Source organism: Otolemur garnettii, unplaced genomic scaffold (assembly GCF_000181295.1).
Source record: "Otolemur garnettii isolate 467f Iridium unplaced genomic scaffold, OtoGar3 scaffold00220, whole genome shotgun sequence".
Taxonomy (NCBI): domain Eukaryota; kingdom Metazoa; phylum Chordata; class Mammalia; order Primates; family Galagidae; genus Otolemur; species Otolemur garnettii.
The window spans coordinates 658,210-676,495 of NW_003852615.1; positions in this window are offsets into that span (position 1 = coordinate 658,210).

The window sequence follows — 18,286 nt, forward strand, 5'->3', positions numbered from 1 at the left end:
ATCATTTCCAACACCTTTCAGGAGAAAGCCCCAACTCTATGGGGCATGACAAAAAAAAGAAAAGAATTCTTACTCATCTGCCCAGTCTCGAGTTTATATTCCCCCAAACCCATTCTATCTACTCTAGAGTTCTTACATTTCCAAAATTAGGTACTTGTATATCGGGCCTTTCCTTACTATGCTGTCTCAGCCTAGAAAGCAGACCTTCCTAAGTCCATGCCTTCCCCACAGGGGAAGAATTTCGTTTTGCAAGAATCCACTCAAATATAGCTCTCCATTCAAGACAATCTACTACCAAGACTTACTGCCTACAAAATTGACCACTTCCTCTTCTGCATTCCCACCAAATCAGTGCATCACTCTAGAATAGCAATTCTACAAAAGTGCTACATTGAGATCTGGGTTTCTCCACATTGGCCTATTGACATTTTGGACCATTGTGGGATGGTTTCAGAGAATGGTAGGATATTCAACAGCATCTGCCCACTATTAAGCAGGAAGACTTCATATCTGCACATCATGACATCCAAAAATATCTCTAGGCATTCCCAAATGTCTCCCAATAACCCTTCAGATGCACATCGTTAAAGTACATCTCTGTTCTCTCCTACTATGTAAGCTGCATGAAAGCGAGAGTCTCACAATCATCTTTGTATTTAGCATCTAGAGTGTCAGACCCACTATAGATTCCCAAACATGTGTGTTAAATAAATAATTATCTTGCTACAAAAGGGATAATACCACACTGTCAAAACGTGGAAGATTAAGTGTATCAACATTTACTCCTATTCAAGATAATGCCTCACTGCTTACATATTCAATCACTAATAAAATTAAAATTTTCAATTTTATTAAACATAAATCAAACTAAAATCCTCCAATCAATCCACCTATAATAAGAAATAATTTATATTGATTTTCATGTTTTTAATACAATGGAAATGGGACTTAGGATCTTGAAATTCAAATATACCCATGTATGTGAAACTCTTGAATTAAAAATTATTTTAATCTAGTTAATTGGTTAGGTTCTTAAAAAGCCCCACTATATTTTTATGTTCTGTAAAAAGCTTTAATTCTTTCTCTTTTTTAAATAAAAAATGCTCAGCTAGTACTTTTCATGACCTTGCGATTTTCATTTTTATAAACTAAAAAAAATCAAACTTAATACAATCTACTGCTAAGTCTTCTTTTCACTCCAGTAACAGTAACGGCACATATCTGATGGAATTGATAAAGCAAAGAATCATAGAAAGTAGAAACAGAAATGTACTACTTGAATTTTCAATATGTATTCAAAATAAACTTCTAATTAGAATTACTATGCCAGAATTAAAAATAGGTGGGCAAGAAGACACATAACACACAAGTGTTTAAGTTTTTCAAGTGTGTATACTCTACGGATAATGATTTAAAACCTATAAAAGGTGAGTAACTTTTAAAAACTATTCAATTATTATGACTTATTATATCCAAATTAAGATAAATTACATCTGAAATAGATAGAAAAGTTGGCCATAAACTCCTTCCAATTCCATAATACGTCTTATATAAAGAAAAATGGTTTAATTTTAAAGTACAATTTGTATAACGTAAGGAAGATTTATATTCTGAGGCATAACGCTGGGGTGCTCAACTGAGAGAGAGTGTAGGTGGGCAAACTCAGACTCTCTGATAAGCATCTTTAAGCAAATATTGTATTTTAAATTCTAATAGACGACAGTAAAAGAGTCTTTGTTTTTTCATAATCTTTTGAATGATGCAATTTCATTTGGAATGACTATGTTAGTGAAAATTTCAAGTTCACCTCATTGTATAGATGGCTAACTTACAAACAAACAAAGTCATTGACATTTTCACTTAGCTTCAACTATCTTTGAACCAAACTAAATCTATCTTTTGTATTTAGTATCTGAATCTTTCACATACAGCAATAGAAATAACAAAAATATCATATTAATCTGACTTTAACTTTGTTATTCTTATGATGAGCAGCTTTTTAAAAATTTGTCTCCATAATTTAAAAATAATTTTTTCCCTTTTCAGAAAAAGACATAATTCCATGTATATAATTTCTTTTCATATTTCTTTAGGTACTACTTCTCGGAAAAATTAATACTTTGAACCAAGGGATAGGTAAACTATAGTCTGCAGGCCAAATTTTGCCCCCCACCTATTTTTGTATGTCACATGATCTAAGAGTAGTTTATGTATTTTTGTAAATGGTTTTAAAAAATCAAAAGAAAATAACATTACATGAAAAGTGATAATGATATGAAATTCAAATTTCGGTGTCTATAAAGAAAATGTTATTATAACACAATATACATTTTCTATGGTTACTTTTGATGGCAGATTATACACATCATACCAGAGACCCACAAAGACTAAACTATTTACTATCTGACGCTATACGGAAAAGTTTGCTGATCCTGCTGTAAATAAGTAGTATGTAACTATAAACACATATACCCCATATAAATCTGGGGGGCAGGACACAATATATTTCTAAGGAGATTTCTTTCAACAAATATCTTTTTATTACTTTCTCACTAATGTATTTTTCTGTAATCCAGGGTAAAGGCCAGTACCATGAGCAATAAAGTACTTACCATGATGTTCATTCTTTATTTGGAAAAGTGTCTTTGAACTGGTAGAATGGATCAGCTGCTCTTTAAGGTGTACATTTCTTCATTGTTGAATTCTCGAAAGTTTGAAATGCCTATAATTTCCTATTTGAAATCAACTTGGTTGTCCAATAATAATCAGCAATGACTGTGAATCTGTAAAGCCTCAGCCTAATGCTGTACTTTATCACGCATTGGTAAATCTGTTACCTCTGTAGCTTCCAGTTACACTGCTTTGTAATGAAGACAATACACCACAAATCCTATCAAGCTTAATTTATAGCCTTGACCTTGTGGACATTCTAGCTGAAAGGCAGAAAACAACTAAAGCACAAATTTGGCAAGTTAACCAAAAACTTGAATTCCTTGTAAGCACACATTACTAATAGGTGCTTCAGAGATACAAAAGATTATCGTTTTTACCAATAAACTTAAGGCTAGTCTATTAAAAGGCTACAAAAACATAGTCTGCACATCCACTCACGGTTCAATGAGTCAAAATTTACCTTTAAAACAAGGTTTCCTAACAGAAAAATTCCATCAGTCATTACCACTGCATTTTTATAGGGCATCTTTAAGGGGCAAAAAAATAAATCTTTAAATGACATTAAAAGAATGTAGAATTTGATGCACTATCTAACACGATCTTATTACTATATTATGCAGCTATTAACAATAATGATGACTATATTTTATTTTGAAAGTTTCTTAAATGAGAATATATACAGCATATGCTAGATTTTTATATTTAGCTAAGTATTATAACAGGAAGGGGAAATACAAACTACTTAGGGACGTCAAAAATAGATAAGTAGGATAATGAATTTAAATTCATTTAAAATGTGTCACATTTCAGGTAAAGGTAGTGATCGAAAAATGAAATAATGAGAAATCCTTAGAGAGATTAAGAGAAATACTAGGCATAAACTAAATTAAAACTTTGTCGTTAACAAGTTTATTTAAACCAATAATTTAGAATTGTTATGGAGTTTGTTTTACCCTTAGAGTGAATTTTAAGAAGCTAATTCAGAGGAACAAAACAAATAATATCAGAATCCTAAGAACCAAAAAGATTATTTTAACTACATGAACCTAGGAAGTGAGTCTCTTACTTAACACCAAAAAGCAACCAGTTTTACCAAAGGCAGAATAGAAGAAGCCATTGGAATGGAAGGAGTCTTAGAGATCACCCAAGAAATCGAATCATAAGGTTTCCTCTCTGTCATAGATGAGGTTATGTGAGATTTCACATCAATTCTAACAATACTGGGCTAATCATTAAAATAATTTTCATTTAAGGGAAAATCCAACCATAATTATTTTCAATTATCACATCATCTTTGTAATAAGAGATGATGTCCTCCATATCCCGCCAGCTTCTCTGCTACAATGAAACACTGATAAGAAATCTCAAATAAAAATTATCAGCTTGTTTCCATTAAAGGGGCATCTGTGGGCTGTAGCTGACTAGAGATGGGCTGTGTCTAGGCAAATCCTGCACAATGTTTGACCTCAAGCTTAAAGAAGCTGCCAAAAGAGTTGGTCCTTTCTCCAGATCCGATTGGCATATTTGGGATGGACTGTATTCGCAAAACAAAATTTTGTTTCTATTATTCTGCACCCAAATATGAGAACAAATTTTTCATTTCCTTTTGCTATATTTAAGATATGTCCCAGCCCAAACCTTACCCATCACTGAAACCACAACCACTAGCTAGAAGAGCCTGAAAGTTGCCTTGTATGATTACAAAAAAAAATCATTAAATTAAAATGAGTCTTCCATGTTTACCAAATAGGCAGCATTTGCAGTCGTGTTAGGTGGCTGCAGTGCTGGGCACTTACCCAAGTCCCTGGTTCTATAGAGTCAGCTGTCCTCCATGTGCCTGGTTCTGCCGCATGTGACTTGAGTGTTCAAATGCCTGGCCTTACCAAACTTTTTCAGTACAGATTCAAACCTTCAAATGAGAGAAGAGTTGTTCATTTTGAAAAGTCTTAAAAAAAAAAAAAAGAAAAAAAAAGAAAGAAAGAGAGAAAAAACTGAATTTTAGACAAGCAACTGCTTCCACGGGTCTCAGAAGGTTTTGCAAGACTAATCATCACCAACATGAAACCCGAGCTCATCTTTTAGAGACCTTTGTTTCCATCCAACTACATCTCTTTCAGTTTTCATTTTATTCCGTTACTCCTTTTTTTCTACCTGCTTTTGATCTTCTATTTTATACTGTACAGAAATTTTGAGTGGTATGTATGAAGCGAGCTATCGTCAGCCTGATGAGGGAAAGCCTGCTGGTCTAGAAAAAAAATGATAAAGTAAGAAACAAGGCCTGGGATTGGAACAGGAGCTGATCTGCGCAGTTATCAATGTCCTGTTGTGCTTTGTGAAAGATGTCTGGTCCTTTCAATATGACATTTCATGCAGTGATGAAAATGGGATATGGAATGTCATCATGAAAACTGGTTTGATGGGAACAATAATGACTAAGAGACTGTCAATGCAAACAAACCCAACAGGACCCAATTGTGAAGAGTAACCTAGACGTTGAACCTGCTTCATAATCTCTGCTATTGTTTAGGGGTCTGCAAACAACTCCCACTCCCACCAGGTTTTGGAGCCTTGGACCCAATTTGGAAGTCATCTAAGCATTCTACTCCAATAGCTATTATAATTTCTCATTGAAAAGAAAAGTGAGAAGCTAGGACACAGGTGCCACAAGGAAAGCTTTTCAAGATGCTTTGGCCATAGTAAGGTTTAACTTTATGCACTACTGTGCTTAGAGAGAACTGTGCAGAAGATTGAAGCCTTTTGCGTTGATTTATATTGCTCTATCTGCTGTTTAATAATAATGGCTGCCCTGAAAAATCACATTGCTCCATCAGTAATACCACTAGCCTATGCTTTCATAAGATTTCGTTTTATTCAATTGGCTCAGAGTACTTTAACAACATTTACGTTTTCAATTACCTCTGTAATAGAGGCAAGTTGCCTATGGCTACGGTAAACTGAGATTAAAATCCAAGAGTTCAGCCTCTTAAGATTTCTAGTCAATCCTCTGAACCAAACTCTTTCCTTAAATGGTAAGTGATTTTAAAGCTAATGTAACCACTAAAAAAATAACAGCTGGAGGCTATTCACATTGCCTTCTATCTCCTGTTTAGTGTCAAGAAAGAGCTTGGTACTTTTTCTAAGAAACAAATCCAGGCTCATGTTTATAGGGAAATGTCAGCTGTGTAAACAAGCAAACTTACCACACTATTCTATCCATAAGTATATATGAGATGCAGGAATCTAAACTCTAGGTAATGATTTCTTGAATACCATATATGTATATATTTTTTTTGAGACAGCGTCTCAAGCTGTCGCCCTGGGTAGAGTAGCATGGTTTCACAGCTCACAGCAACCTCAAACTCTTGGGCTTAAGCAATTCTTTTAACTCAGCCTCCCAAGTGTATGGGACCACAGGCGCCTGCCACAATGCCTAGCTATTTTGTTGTTGTTTTTGCAGTTGTCATTGTTGTTTAGCTGGCCCCAGGCTGGGTTCATAGCCAGTGCCCTACCCACTGAGCTACAGGTGCTGCCCTTGAATATCATTTTTATAAACTTCCTTATAATGGGGGATTAAAAACTCTTATTAAAATAGAAAACAATCATGGGAAATCTCTTTCAAGTCTTCCTGATTACGTTGACAGGAACCACAGATCTTCCTCATTCTCTGGAGACACATGTCTGTTTTACCCCACGATGAAGCTTTCCAGCTAGAAGTTTTCAAACTATGCTTCAGTTTTCACTTTGCATGTGCGTCTACCACGTCCTCTACCATTTTAAAACTGAAAATGAAAATACAACAGGTTCAAGTAACAATTAATAAATTCTGTCATTTATACAAAGAAAATCAGTAGCCCCATCCTATGAGAATACAAGCCTTTCATAAATATTGAATACCACTACCCACATGCTTTACACATTGGTTAGCTAAAAAGACAGTAATTCCATTAGAGGCTTTCAGCAAGGAAAACATAAAATAGTTGAGATAAAGTAGCTGACATTATTTGTTACCTTTATAGTTTTAAAATGTAGTGAATGACAATGTCACACATTCCACAAAATTCCAAGAGAAATTTAACCAGTCATTTGAAAATGCTGAACCCTTTATTAAGGGGATTTCTTGTCTTACAGGCTTGTGACTTGGCTGAATATTTGATTAGTTGTACGTGAAGCATATGCTTCTATCAGGGAATAATTTTAGCCATATGAAATATTCATCAGTATCTGATAGCACCAGAAGTGGGAAGCTGAGCAGTTATCCTGTCCAGAAAAGGACTTAAAAAAAAAAAAAAAAGAAAAGAACTTTTATTTGGAACAGAATGCAATTTCCAAAAATTGCCCCACACTTATACGATCAATTAATTTTCTATGAAGATGCCCTGAAAAGTGATAAGGCTTTTCAGTTACTTATAAAATCAGCTGAAGTCCATGTACTCTTATTCAGTGGAGAAAAAAACAGTCTTTTCCATAATAGCTACCAGGAACGCTAGGTATCGCTATGAAAAAAAATTAACCTTGACCCTCACTGCACAACCATAAAAAATTAACTTGAAATGGATCAAGACCTATATGAGAACTAAAACTAATCATTAGGAGAAAACAGGAGGAAATCATTGTGGCATTAGATTGGGCAAAGGCTATTAAGGAGGACACAAAAGCAAACTATGAACAAAAACAGATGAGATGGACTTAATTAATGACTCATAATCAGAGGAAAGATGACCAATGCCCTTTAGTTCCTAAAGAAGGTGGAATTTAGACTAGGACGGCATTCTGACTGGGAACTGTTTCCTCAAACTAGATGTCTCATTTTCAGTATTCTTTAGAAGCCATGTGTATTAGAATTAGTCACTATTTTCTTTTCTTTTAATTCTTACATAAATTGGATTTAATTTTGACCATAGTACATTACTTAAACATTAATTTCTAATTCAACTTGTTAATATATTGCTCAGAATATTGCATCCTCATTTATAAGTGAATATGTTTATAATTTCCCCTTTATAATAATATATTTTCTCCAATTTGAATATCAGGTGTATCCAGATTAAACAGAATGATTTTGAAGTATTTCTTCTTTTTCTATTGTCTATAAGATTTGGCATGATCTGTTTTTTGAAATTACCTTTTACTTTTATTTATGGATATTAGTTGTCTATTTTTTGAGACTTTGGAAAAAAATAATAAGTTAACTAATGACTCCATACTGAACCTCAGAGTCAAAGCATTCCATCATAGACATACTCTCATCTGACAATGGGAATGTTACTTTCTTTGCATTATTATTATTATTATTGCTTAATATTTCGTTGCAGCAATTGTCTGATTTCTTTTCTGAGTGTATTTATCTTTGTTCGTTCTTTACGAGGTTTTTGTTTCTAGTCCTTATCTTAAACATTGTTATTGTTATTAAATTTTAAGCCTTTTTAATTTTGTAAAGGCAAAAAGTGGAAACCTAATAAACCCACAGATATGTAAAAAAATTAAAATAAAAATAAAGAAGTCATGTATAGCTAAGCCCTCAGAGACTGAATTACTCTAGCTGGAAAATGAAAGTAAAAAGCCAGCATTGTCATATGGGGCTATAGTAACGCGTAGTTAATAAGTCAGAACTTTAGGATGTTGCTTACAGGAGAGTTACATCCTTTGTATCATTCAATATAAGCATCTTTACAATACGGGAAAAGGAGGCTAGATTTTGTCTTTAAGCAAAATTTCAGCTTCACAGTAAGGCATCGTATTAATAAAACAAACATGAGAACTTTGTATCTCTAAATCTCTATGCTTGATGTAATTTGTAGCGAATGTTTGGCCTCACTTTAAGTTCCTTTTCCTGCTTTTAAATGGACCTCAACTCAGTGACATAAAGGAAAATACATGCATTGAATTTTCATTTGGAATGAAATAATCAGTTAATCCAGCAGCCAGAAAATAGCTTTGAACATTATGGATCCTACCCTCAACCCCAACCCTGGCCCAACTCACTTTGCTTTTTATTTTTAACTAGTTTGTGGGTATCTCATAGACGCAGTTTAATGGCTTTCTGACTGCAGAGCTGAAATGTAGGAGAGCTATAGGCTTTTCAGTTACTTACCAAATCAGCTGAAGCCCATGTACTCTTATTAAACACAAATAAATTGGCTCTATGTCCTAATGGGATTTCAGGCCACAAAGCATTGTAGACAAATTATAAAAACAGATTCAGCCACACTTGAAAGCGGGCCCAAACAAGCTTCATACATAAGTGCAATCAATTTCCCAGCTCAACAAGTAATTTGACCAAATATTTCTAATCTCAGGAGTCTAAAAGCTGAATAAATTAGCATTACTTCTCGATCAGCATAAATCACTAGTTGATAAGTTTGCAAGCGGCAGTAAGGCCAGTTATATCGTATTGTAGGTATTATTTTACCACAAAAGGAAAAAAATTATTTTAAAACTGTTGAATTTATGACTTTAAGATCATCAGTGGAAATACTAATACATTGTTGGTCTTATATGACATGACACTTAAATCTCTGTTTGTTTCTTTGAGGTTTTATTGTTTTTTAGATAATTCCCTTTTTATACAAGATTTACTAATACATCCTAGATGCTTTCAACAAAGAATTCTTGGTGATTTCAGTATTCATAGTACTATAATTTCTTGGCAGTTATTTATTTACAAATGATCAATTCCAGGAACTAGCTTTACTAGGTAACTGATATTGAATAACTTTAAGAAAGCTTTTAAATCATCCCTAGATTTGTAAGGCATTTCCCTGTTTCTTGGATTACTCAAGCTCTCTGATTTCTGGAAATGCCTAATCAAAAGCATTAAATTTAAAATAATTGTAAATTGGAGTGCTGATGGCTATTAAAGTGCAATTACTGTATCAGCTCACCAATACTGCCTTATTTGCCAATAAAAGCACTGAAATTGTGGTTTGTATTTCCAGCAAATCTTTGTTAAAAGCCACAAACTGGATAATGGTAGGAAAAATTGTTCTAATTATATTTCTATTGTCATAATAAAACAGCCCTGTTCCTTTTAAAACCAAAGAGTCTAGGACACTTGTAAGCTAGAAACAGGCCACTGCAATACCTTTAACACATGTGATAGGAGTACAAGGGTTGTCCTGAACCCTGTAGTTAAGTTCAGCGTCACCTCTTCTCCAGAACAGGAAACAAACTTCCAGGACTACAGGGCAGGAAGGACTCTAAGTCAGTGATGGATACACCTGCTGCAGGAAACGTGGCTGTAGTCAGTGAGTAGTGGGGACTGACTCCCAGTGGAGAGCACGAAGCTTGCCTAAGGCATGATGGCTACAAGAAGATCGTTGCCATGCAGGAATACACTCCCTAACATTGCCAGAAATTTCAATTTTTAAAGATAAAAAACACATCAAAGTTTTTATTCAAAATCATCCAAATTGTATATTCTATCTCTCTCATGTTTTTAAAACATGTGGCGCATCTTTGAACTGGATTAAACCTTTGAACTTCTAATTTGCCATCCTTATCTAGAAGTCTGATAAGTCAATGGTATTTTCTTACTAGGGAAAAAAATGGGATAACTTCCAGCAAAAATCATGTTCTTTTTGAACATACTCCCAATTAGCCAGTAGTGGCATCCTCCTGAGTTGCAGAGTGGCTTTTCTATGCCCATTTATACGTTCTTATAGTGACTGTCTGCAGAGCTCACCATTACAATTACATGTGTGTATTCTTATCAAATAAAAAATAGATTTTGAAGGGAAAAAATGATAAGCCCAAGTATACAATCTTGATATCTTGATTGTAAGTTTTCTTACAATCTTTTCAAAATAGATTGTTATAATACCATAGCTACTTTTTGACATATTCAGAAAGGTATTAAGGTGACATTATCCTAATAAAGCAGAGAATAAAAGATGAACAAAATTAATGAGATTAGAATGTTTTCTAGTTTTTCAAACATATTGCTTGACTTACAGAAATGTATAGGTTATGGAAGAGAATGCAGTACAGAAGAAAAATCACTCCCTAAATCTTTCTTGAATGGAACAATGCTAATTAATTTTTGTCCATCATTAGTTTTAAAAGTTTTTCTTCTTCCTTCTAACCCTCCTCCATATAGCCAACTGTAAATGTAACAATGAGTTGAAATATATATATATATATATACTGCATATATATGAAAAATACTACATAATTTTTGTTTCAAGACAGTCATTGTTTAACAGATTTTATAACCATTGCAAAAGAGCTTTCTAAAAAAATTAAAAATATATCCCTCTTTACACACAAGAAAATAAACTGTTAATTAATATAAAACAAATCATTACTCTATTGATAAGTTGCAATGAAGGTATTAAATGAATATGAATAAGCTTCAAATCCACAAATAATTAACTTTTAAAATTGGCTTAGTTTGGAACAAGAGTCCATGAACACCATAAAACCTTTGTCTGTGCTGTGAATCTGAGCCTGCAAACAAATTAAATGTGCTCTTGGAAATTTTACTGTTAAAAAATTGCAGCTTTTTCTTTTAATTTTATGACTTAGATAACTCCCAGACATTTCATCTTCTTTGGCACTACTATAAAAGGAATAGAGTCCTTGACTCTTTTTTCAGCTTGACTATTGTTGGTATAAATATAAATGCTACTGATTTGTGAGCATTGATTTTGTATCCTGAGACACCACTGTATTCCTTGATCACTTCTAAGAGTTTTGTAGTTGAGTTCCTGGGGGTTTCCAGGTATACAATCATATCATCTGCAAAGACTGAAAGTTTGATCTCCCCTGACCCTTTATGGATACCCTTGATCACCTTCTCTTATCTGATTGCAATGGCTAAGACTTCCATTACAATGTTTAAAAGAAATGGAGACAGTGGGCAACCTTGCCTGGTTCCTGATCTGAGTGGAAACGTTTTCAATTTAACTCCATTCAATATGATATTGGCTGTGGGATTGGTGTAGAAGGCCTCTATCAGTTTAAGAAATATCCCTTCCATACCGATTTTCTTAAGTGTTCTCATTGTGAATGGATGCTGGATATTATCAAAGCCTTTTCTGCATTAATTGAGAGAATCATATGGTCTTTGTTTCTTAGTTTGTTTATGTGATGTATTCTATTTATAGATTTACATATATTGAACCAGCCTTGAGACCCTGGGATAAAACCCACTTGGTCATGGTGTATAATGTGTTTGATGTGTGGCTGAATTATTTTTGCTAGGCTCTTATTAAATATTTTTGCATCAATATTCATTAGAGATATTGGTCTATAATTTACTTTTCTTATTGGGTCTTTTCCTGGTTTGGGGATCAGGGTGATATTTGCTTCATAGAATGTGTTAGGAAGTATTCTTTCTTTTTCTATGTTTTGGAAAAGGTTAAGTAATATAAGTACTAGTTCCTCTTTCAAGGTTTGGTAGAATTCTGATGTGAAGCCATCAGGACCTGGACTTTTCTTTGCACCAGACTGTTCATTGCAGCTCAATTCATAATAGCCAAGTCATGGAAGAAGCCCAAGTGTCCAATGACCCATGAATGGATTAATAAATTGTGGTATATGTGTACCATGGAATACTATGCAGCATTAAGAAAAGATGGAGACTTTATTTACATGGATGGAACTGGAACATATTCTCTTTACTAAAGTATCTCAAGAATGGAAGAAAATGTATCCAATGTACTCAGTAGTTTTATGAAACCAATTTATAATTTTTCACACTTTTTTCTTTTTGAGACAGAGTCTCACTTTATTGCCCTCGGTAAAGTGCCATGGCATCACAGCTCACAGCAACCTCCAACTCCTGGGCTTAAGCAATTCTCTTACCTCAGCCTCCCAAGTAACTGCAACTATAGGCACCCAGCTATTTTTTTGTTGCAGTTTGGCCAGGGCTGGGTTTGAACCCACCACCCTTGGTATATGGGACAGGCGCCCTACCCACTGAGCCACAGGTGCCACCCAATTACTCACACTTTCTGGTGAAAGATAGATCATAATGATAGCCCAGGATGAAGGAGAGAAGTGGAGGGAAATGGGAGGGAGGGTGGAGGGTAAGTGGTGGGACCACACCTACGGAGCATATTGCAGGGTACAAGTCAAATCTATCAAGTATAGAACATAAATGTCTTAACACAATAATTAAGTAAATGAGGTTAAAGCTATATTAATTAGCTTGATGTAAGCACTCCAAATTATATAAAAAATCAACACATTGTACCCCAAAATGCATAAATTTATGATCTATGTGTGTATGAATTAATAAAAGGAAAAAAAGATTAATAAACTAACTTTTGAATGGTCAAAAAAAACCATTTATGACTTAATGTGAACTCCAGAATAAGGACATTTATTCAATCATTTATTTATTCTACAGTAAGCACCAGAGGACACTTGCCTTGGGTGTAGTCTAACAAGGACAACAGGGTTCCTACAATGAGCTCTGCATTTCATTAGCTATGTAAAACCTATTATTATCAAATTTTTCTCTTTTTTTTCTTTCTTTCTTTTTTTTTTTTTTTTAGAGACAGTCTCACATTATAGCCCTCAGTAGAGTACAGTGGCGTCATAGCTTACAGCAACCTCCAACTCCTGGGCTTAGGCGATTCTCTTGCTCAGCCTCCCTTGTAGCTGGGACTACAGGTGCCCGCCACAACACCTGACTATTTCATTTTTGTAGTTTGGCCGGGGCTGGATTTGAATCTGCCACCCTCAGTGTATGGGACCGACGCACTACTCACTGAGCCACAGGTGCCACACCAGGCTTCAAATTTTTCAACTGTCAAATAAAAGTCAGACTCACTTGAAAAATTATTTGCATAATAGTAGAGGCTATCTAACTCATATAGTACCCTAAGGGATGCTCATTCAAGAGATGCTCATACAAAACCCCTACCCATGTGGACACAGATGTACACAGTCTCTCACTCTCTCTTTCTCACACACACACACAATATATATAGTGTGTGTATATAAAATGATATTCCTCTATATAAAGTACCACTATTTCTTGATTCCAAATCCTATGCTTCTCAAAACAACTTCTTAATAAGCAAGTGTGATAGTTACTATATATGTAAGGTCAGACAATAAAGTTTGCAAACTCATCCTGGAAAAAGTACTACATACCTTATTGCTGAATATCATACAGTCACCTTAAAGTAGTCCCTTTGTGAAGCTATGTACTCATGCCAGCACTTAATCTACACTTTAAAGCAATTTGGGAACTCTCTTTTTGGAATGACTATCAACGACAGTCATATGAGATCTGACAATGAAGTTCGCAAACTCATCCTAGGAAACAAGTGCTATGTACCCCATTGCTGAATGTCACTCTAGTCACCAGATTGCCAAAGGGAGTACTTCAAAGTTGACTGTAGGGATATTCAGCACTAAGGTGTGTAGCACCTTTTCTAGGATGAGTTCACAGACTTCATTTTCCGGCCTTGTATATAATATCCCTATATAGAGAAAGTGCCAAAAAAATGTACACACATTTTAAGAAAGGAAAAAGCCATATTAAAATTATTAATACTCAATATACACCAATAACAAAAGATGAATATAAGTCACATTTGGGCCCCTCCTATAAATTACAGAAGTCAAATGTGACTTGAGTAGTATAATTTTTATATGGTTTTCCCCTTTCTTAAAATGTGTATACATTTTTTGGCACCTTGTGTGTGTGTCTGTGTGTGTGTGTAGTAACTTTATACATATATATATTTATATAAATATGCACGCACATATTTTAAGATATGTCTCATATATATATACTTACATCTATAATCTATATAAGAAATATTTAAGATATATCACATATATATGTATACATATATACACACACGCACATACACTCTCCCTATCACATAGAGCTTACTTGTTTCTGAATGGAGTAATTCATTTCATCTCTGAAACAACTATGACTATCAGAAAATATATCCTTATAGTGAAGTAAACTCTATATTATTTTATGTTTTTATTTCAGATTATTATGAAGGTACAAATGATTTGGTTACATTGTTGGTGTTTGTTAGGTAAAGTCCAAGCTGTAGTTGCGCCCTTCACCCTTACATTGTGCCCACCTCCCCCTACCCTCTCCCTCGCCCATGTGAATTTAATTGTTTCTCTCTAATGTGGGTGTGTAGCTGTTCATTTACTGGTTTCATACTAGTATCGGTACATAGGATACTTGCTTTTCTATCTTTTTTATAGACATTTACTCTTTCTCCTTGAAACAATACAAATTATGTGTGACAGGACTTTATATTTCAACACAGCAAATGGAGCACAGGGGTTGTATCATCTCCAACTTTTCATTTTTCAGGGAAAACAGCCTTAGTTCTTTCAACCACTCTTATGGTAAGTTTAAATCCTTCTCAATATCATCTTCACTTCCACATATCCTACCTCTAATATAGTGGCCTCTTCCACACAATGTCTAGTTCCAGAATCGAGCACGATCTGGAGGAGGTGAATGAGCATACAGCACAAGGCTGAAAAGGACCACTACTTCCTTGTTCCAAATCCTATGCTTCTACAAACAGATTTTTGTTCAGCAAGTGTGATGGTTGATTTTATGTGTCAAGTTGTTTGATCAAATACCAGTCTAGATGTTGCTGAGAAGACAATTTTTAGATGTCATTAAGATTGATAATCAGTAAACTTTGAGTGAAACAGATTATTGTCATCATAATGTGGATGGGCCTTATCCAGTGAAATGGTCTTAGGAGCAAAGACAGAAATTTCTTGAGGAAGAAGCAATTCTACAACATAGAAACCCTACCTGAGGTTCCCACCTACTAATTTCAAATTCAAAAATGCATCAACCCTACCTAGATTCCATCCTACCACCCTGCCAGACAGATTCTGGACTTCCTAGCCCCCACAGAAATTGCATGAGACAATTTCTTTTTAAAAATTCTCTTGATAGATGATAAATACATAGATAGATGATAGAAACAGAGGCAGGGATAGAGATGGCAGAGATGGGGAATAAATATAGATCTTGTTGGTTCTGTCACTCTGGAGAAGTCTGTATAATATAGCGAACTTCTTTTATGTTGCCGAAATCCATGTATCCTATTCTATAGCTGTAAAGAGTTTTTTCTTTTTAGTTCTTACCCATCTGTAAACAATAGGAGGGAAATTATACTTATTAACAATAAATTTCATCTTATTTGAGTCAACTCATTATCCTTGGTGAAAGGATTCTTTTGGAGGTTTGATTCCCACCTATTTACTATCTGTCCAGCTTCTCTCAAATATAGAGAATAGAATCATGCTTGCTTTCCCACGGCCAGTTTCAGAAGCTAGATCCATCTAAGAGTTAGTTGACCAGAAGGAAATTAATCTACCCCACAATAGCCAATGTAAGCATTGTTATACTGTTTTTTCCCCAAGCATAGATAATTCTTTTTAAATCATACTAGACAAATTATAATGCTCATGTTGAATAACACAGTTTATCCTTACTCCTCTCATTAAATTTTCAAAAGAGACAAAACCCTTTGAACGAATAATCCCAAATCATCATTGAGCTGAGCCCATGTACCCTAAGGGGATTTAGACCATCTGCTAATTCTGCTGGGCAAAGGCTTTTTTTTTCTACTTTTACATAATTTCAGCTTTGAAAATGTAGAATCCAATTTGCCTCCATCTCTCATCCTTCCAGTCCACAGTTAAATACTTCGTCTGTATAAAACAAACTTTTGCAAACACTGTGTTACTTAAAACCCAATGTATTTATTCCCCACAATGAACATAAATGGGGATATTAAGGCCACTGAAAGAGTTTTGCAAGCAGACACAGTTCTTTCATAGGAACTGTTGTCTTTTAAAAACCATTCTCTGAAAATAGTTTTAACATTTATATAAACAATTATTAGGCCAGTTTTTTTTTCATCTAGTCCAATAAATATTTTAGAATGTGAATGTTATTACATTTTGAAACATAACATTGGTATTCTTATCTGACCACTCTCTCCCCACCCCACCGCCAACAGGCATGTGTATCAAGCCTTTCACGAACAAGGAATTCATTTAGGACTTAGATTCCTGGGAGCTCTCAGTCAACAGGTTTCCTATGCACTTATAGGTGCCAAACTGTAACTCTCAAGTTTCTTCCAAAGAATTCTTAATAGAGAGGGGATTAAACTTTAAGTGGCTCCATGATTTCCCTGTTTCTGAAGACCAGTGTTAGGTTGCTGAGAGATTACATTCGTGCCATCAGGAGCCTAATAGGCTCTAGACTGAGTGAGTGATGTAATGACTTCTTTTTGTTTCTTGATGGAATAAATATTGGAGTAGGTAGCAATCTGTTGCAATTCTGCACATACAAATCTTTTAACATCTTCATTCACTAAAACAGCTCTTCTGTGGTGTTCTGAATTTTAGAAGTTTAGACTTTCATAAGAAATATGGGATGAAAAGTACAGTAGTTCACTCTAAACATGTATTTGTTCACTACCTGAATACAAAAGTAAACGTCCTCAGAGTTCATCTATAAATGCCCCTCTGATGCCAAAAGTCGTTTTTCAGCAATGACTCTCCCCACTCCTGTTCAGTCAGATCAATATACAAAGAAAATGAAAAAGGAAGCATAATTCACACTGAATGGAGGATGCCCCAATTTACCAAACATGAAATTAAAACAGCAGATAAAACACTAAAACTATTACTTTTATGAGTATGATCAGCAGCCTGGAAAATGAATTTTATACAGATAAAATGTGCTTCCAAGAATAATTTGTACAAAGCCTAATCAATGGTGTTAGGCTTGTGTAAATCATGCATCGCAGCATCGTGGCAGTGATTTCTTCTCCAAAGCATTGTCCCTCATTTCCTAACTCCCTGGAGCATGAGACTGCTGAGTATCTACCTTTGAACCATGTGATCTTGCAAATGCACTTGTGAAGATTTATTTGACTTGGGTGTGCAGTTGAGTTCTCACCTTGAACTCAAGGTGGGACATTACTGGAATAAACAACTTTAGCAGAATCCACCTTTTCTTCACTACTTCAGCAAGAAATGGAAACTTCATAGGCAAGTATCGTTCATTAATATTCATCCTACAGAATTTTCCTTCTTTTCAAAGGAGGTATTTCTTCCTCCAGTATTAAGAAATGTGAGCCAAAAACATTCAGAAAGATCAGGAAATAAGTACTGCCTACAATGCTGAAATTAAGGAATAAGATTACATCTGTGATAGTTTAACATGTTTTTAACATTACTTTATTTTGTGTAATTCCTACATGCTAGGTAAACATTCTGGCTGGTGATATGCACAGGTATGTACTGTTGTAGATATCCTGTTGGAAACTTAAAGTGCCCTCATAAATAGATTAATGCTATTATCTCCGGGGTGGGCTCCTGATAGAAGGATGAGTTTGACTCACCCCCCTTCCTCTCTGTCTTTTGTACCTGCTCTTCCTTGCCACGAGATGCCTTTCCACCATATCATGATGCAGTAGCAAAGTCCTTACCAGATATGTCCCCTGGATCATGAACTTTTCAGCCTCCAGAAATATAAGTCAAAAGAATTTCTATTATTTATAAATTCCCCAGCCTCTGCTATTCTTTTTATAGCAACAGAAAACAAACCAAGACAGTATGTTTTTGTCAATAGCTGTGTGCTCTC